The following is a 5,000-nucleotide window of genomic DNA, read 5'->3' on the forward strand; positions in this document are numbered from 1 at the left end:
CATTCTTTAGAACAGCTTCCATCGAGTCTCTGCACCTATCCTTTTTTGATTTTCGCTTTCTGAACCTTTTTTTTTCGGAAAACGTGATTTGGCTCAGGATTGCCCATTTTTTAATTCCAGGGTTTCTCTGAATTTGAAAGTGATCACTTAGTAAGTTTCCATACCAAGGCTCAATCCAATTAAGTCCGTAGCGTCTACCAATTTCGCCATATCCCCCTTTTTAAGATGAAAATCTCATTACGATCTCGTTCCCTTTTTTCTTTCTCGGAACCGTTTAATTCATTAGATTTAATTCATTAGATAGATGCTGATTCCTGTCTCGAAAAAGCTTTGTCTTTGATCTCTTGTCTATCTTCTTTCATCTTCTATAGGAGGCTCATATTCGATCCAATCAAAAACGATTTTATCATTTCTGTATCCGCAATTCAATATAGGTGGATACATACCCTATATATCTGTCTCTCTTTCACTGATTTTACCCTGAAATTTCGAATACTTGAACGATCGATTTTTTTTTAGAATCTTTAATCGTGATAAAAAATTCTATATCGCTAAATTAATCGCTATGTTCTATAATATTTACTATAATATAATATTTAACAGTTATTTTTTATTCTATATTATATTCTTTAATATATTCTAATTATATGGATGGAAGAGCCAAGAATTCAAATAGTTAATAGCAAAGATTCTAAGAGTTTGTTGAATTACTATGCATGTTGAATTTATGTTATGTGAGCCTGCTTAGCTCAGAGGTTAGAGCATCGCATTTGTAATGCGATGGTCATCGGTTCGATTCCGATAGTCGGCTTTTCGCTATTTGTTTTATTCGATGTTTTACATGATTGATAATGCATCTTTGCAATCAAAGAATATTGAAAAAATAAATAAAATAAAGTGTCTTCCTCTTTTCGCAAAAGCCATTGATTTCTTATGTTATTATGTTATAGGAATATCCAACTATCTCACGAAAAGAGTCCTTTTCTTTTGCTATATATAGAATAGAAAGATCTTTATATTTATCTAACTCATCTCATTATTCTTAATACTTCAGTAAATTTGGCTTTATCTTTATTTAGAATTTAGTTCATTTTTAGTTTAGTTTTATTCTGTAAAATGAAATTTCATCAATAAGAATTAATAATTAAATAGAAATAAGAAGAAGGAGTCTTTATGTCGCGTTACCGAGGTCCTCGTTTAAAAAAAATACGTCGCCTGGGGGCTTTACCGGGGCTAACTAATAAAAGGCCCAGAGCTGGAAGTGATCTTAGAAACCAATCGCGTTCCGGGAAAAAATCTCAATATCGTATTCGCCTAGAAGAAAAACAAAAATTGCGTTTTCATTATGGTCTTACAGAACGACAATTACTTAAATACGTTCGTATCGCCGGAAAGGCAAAGGGGTCAACAGGTCAGGTTTTACTACAATTACTTGAAATGCGCCTGGATAACATCCTTTTTCGGTTGGGTATGGCTCCGACTATTCCGGGAGCTCGCCAATTAGTTAACCATAGACATATTTTAGTCAACGGTCATATAGTAGATATACCAAGTTATCGTTGCAAACCCCGAGATACTATTGCGGTGAGGGATGAACAAAAATCTAGAGCTCTAATTCAAAATTCTCTCGACTCATCCCCTCCTCAGGAATTGCCAAACCATTTGACTCTTCAACCATTCCAATATAAAGGATTAGTCAATCAAATAATAGATAATAAATGGGTCGGCTTGAAAATAAATGAATTGCTAGTTGTAGAATATTATTCTCGTCAGACTTAAACCTAAAAAAAAAAAAAAAGAAAATAAAAACGAATAAGAATAAGGGTTCGACCCATTTTGCTCCCTTTCGGCGAAGTAAATTAACCTAAGGTTAAGATAAATAAGGGTTTGATCCGGATTTTTCTTCCATTTAGGTGTCATAGACCGAGAGGGATATTTTCATTCCTTGTCTACTCTTTTCTTTAACAGTATTTTCCGTACCACAGCCATTAGAAATAGAGAATCTATTAGAGAATCCATATCAAAGAAAGGTCTAACTGTTGGAATAGTTGTATCCATTGATATTTGATCTATTGTGGTTAGTAAGATCGGTAAATTAGGTGAAGGTAAGGAAAGAGAGGGATTCGAACCCTCGGTAAGCAAAAGCCTACATAGCAGTTCCAATGCTACGCTTTCAACCACTCAGCCATCTCTCTAACATAATGATTATGACCCCAAAACCGAAAATAGAGTGAATAATGAATCATTCATATTAGATTATTGGGTAGGTACAACCAATCAATTCTAACTAGAATCTAACTAGAAAGCGATCAAAATAGAAAATTTTTCATCATAATAAAAGCAGGATCTTTCCTTCTAGGCTGGGGGGATAAAGAGAAAATTGTTTTCTTACAAAAACTAAAAAAAAAAATTCTATTTCTATTCATGTTTGCAAAAACAATGTTTTCTTCTTTTCCTGATTATCTATTTATACTATACCGACCGGATTAAATCAAGAAATTAGAAATTATAATGAATTGACTGAGCGAGGGGTCTATATTTTATGGTTAATGGATATCTTTAGATCATGATTCTATCTATTTAGACTATGATTCCATATCAGAAGAATTCTCAAATTGCTTTATAGGCCAGTTTTAGAGTTATAAAAAAAACCCTTATCCTATCTATCTATTCTATTAAAAATAGAAATAGATAAAGAATTTTTTTATAGTTGATTGTATAGTGTATACACGTAAATATACAACACAAAAAAATGGACGGTTATTCTATTTTCATCATATAATGATTCTTTTTCTTCTTTGTATCATAATTCAACCAACTGAGGTTATTCTAAGCTGTAACTTCAATCAAATAAGAATAGTTTCTTTCATTGGTAGACTATTCCAGTAAAGTAAGATGGAATCGAATCCGGTTCCCATATTGATTTCTTAGTTCTTATCAATTCTTTTTTTGAATATTGAATTTTTTAAGATCGAATAGACTGACCATTTTTTTCTTTTTTTCATGAGAATGAATATGTTTTTATGTTATTTCGTACTGTAGAATTATTTTCCTTGGGGGATCATTTTCCCGCGAGAAGTAATGAGAACAATGATAGAATGGATTGCTACCTATGTCTAGATCGCGGATAAATGGAAATTTTATTGATAAAACCTTTTCAATTGTAGCCAATATCTTATTACGAATAATTCCGACAACTTCAGTAGAAAAAGAGGCATTTACCTATTACAGAGATGGTGCGATTTGATTTTTTTTTGTTACTCTCAGTCTTACGAGAAAAGAAATACACACGATTCGTGATCGGTAAAAAAAGAAAATAAAAAAATCTACGCTTGTTGAAGGTAAAGTTTGGAAATAGAACAATTCCTTCTGTTGTGTATCCTCGATTAATGCAGCCTCAGATGCTATGTTTCAATTCTCGATTCTAGTATTGAGCGAAAGGTTATACCTATGGTTCGGTATTACAGGTCAATCCTAGTCCACTAATACCAATAGGCAGCAGAGGGGAAGAAGCACTACACCTAGGAATCAACAACACTAAAACTTTGTTATAAATTATCCCTTTCTTTAGCAGGCTTGGGACTAAAAGAATGGTTGGGACAACAAACATCCATCTCGTTTGTATTTTGGATACCCGTATAACCATCGAAGGCTGTTGAAGTGACTTATTTCTGGAATTTGGGAAGCGTTGAGAACAAAGAAATTGTTGGAGTTATCATTTCTCTCTAGTACAAATACGTTTGATGTTAAGAAAAGATCTCTTGCAGGAAGTTTGGCTAGAGATTTCTTGTAAAAACACTAGCCCTACTCAGTTCATAATGAGAAGTTTTTCATCTTCTTTATTTTATCATTATATCATTATGCACATAAGGGAGGAGCCGTATGAGATGAAAATCTCATGTACGGTTCTGTAACGGAGATTCTTTGAATTGAATGACGACCGTAACGGATGTCAGCCCAATCTGAAGGAAATTATGCGGAAGCTTTACAGAATTATTATGAAGCTATGCGACTAGAAATTGATCCCTATGACCGAAGTTATATACTCTATAACATAGGACTTTTCCACACAAGTAACGGAGAACACACAAAAGCTTTGGAATATTATTTTCGAGCGCTCGAACGAAACCCATTCTTACCACAAGCTTTTAATAATATGGCCGTGATCTGTCATTACGTGCGACTATCTCCACTATAGAAAGAAAAAAGTAAAGAAAGATCAAATTCACTAGTAAATACTATAAAAAAGGGCTTTCTACATAAGCATCGTCTAAAACAACGATTTTTATTAGCTATAGAAAAGAAAGAAACTTCATAGAAGTTGAAATATGAAGAAATAGATATGCCTAGCTATTTTAGTCTATGGGTAAAGTATCTAATTGATAGAGTAAGCACCGTAAAGATCAATTAGCGAGGTTTTGGCCGATACAATAAGAACTGCTTACTTATGTCATGATGTGAGACAAACGTTAGTAATCAACTTATGTAATAGAGTTGATCCACTAAGGTATTGAGCAGCGGTGTAGGATCAGATCCCAAAGATAGTAAGTCTTTCCTTTCGAAAGTCTTTTTAAAAAATTCTATATAATCCAAAATTTCTATATGATATGAAACTGAGATAGTTACCTTTCAGAAAATTCTAATGATAGGCGAAATGTCTATGTTTTATTCTTCTGAAGGTGGGAGAAAAGATAAAACTAAAATAAACCAGATTTTTAATCCAAACTTAAGATTTAAGTTTGAAACTCATTTTATTAACTTCTTTTAGTTAACCCGAAAAAATGGGATAGATCTACGATAAATGTTATTCAGTTAGATACGGTAGATTCAAATGGGATAATGGGATACAAAAAGAGTTAACTGGCAAGCCGTATGAGGTAGGAAACTCTCAAGTACGGTTCTAAGGGAAGGAATTACCCCACCTATTCCAACCGGGGAGAACAGGCCATTCGCCAGGGGGATTCTGAAATTGCGGAGGCTTGGTTCGACCAAGCCGCTGA

At 33.4% G+C, this 5,000-nt stretch overlaps 1 non-coding gene across 1 annotated transcript; it reads left to right on the plus strand.

The window, feature by feature from the left end:
* Positions 1–738: 738 nt before the first annotated feature.
* Positions 739–811, plus strand: TRNAT-UGU (transfer RNA threonine (anticodon UGU)). The gene has a single exon. It is a non-coding gene; the product is annotated as a tRNA-Thr (tRNA).
* The last annotated feature ends 4,189 nt before the right edge of the window (positions 812–5,000 follow it).

This window comes from Bidens hawaiensis, unplaced genomic scaffold (assembly GCF_021521415.1).
Source record: "Bidens hawaiensis isolate Kalapana, Puna unplaced genomic scaffold, B.hawaiensis_p1.1 tig00029880_1, whole genome shotgun sequence".
NCBI classification, from domain to species: Eukaryota; Viridiplantae; Streptophyta; class Magnoliopsida; order Asterales; family Asteraceae; genus Bidens; species Bidens hawaiensis.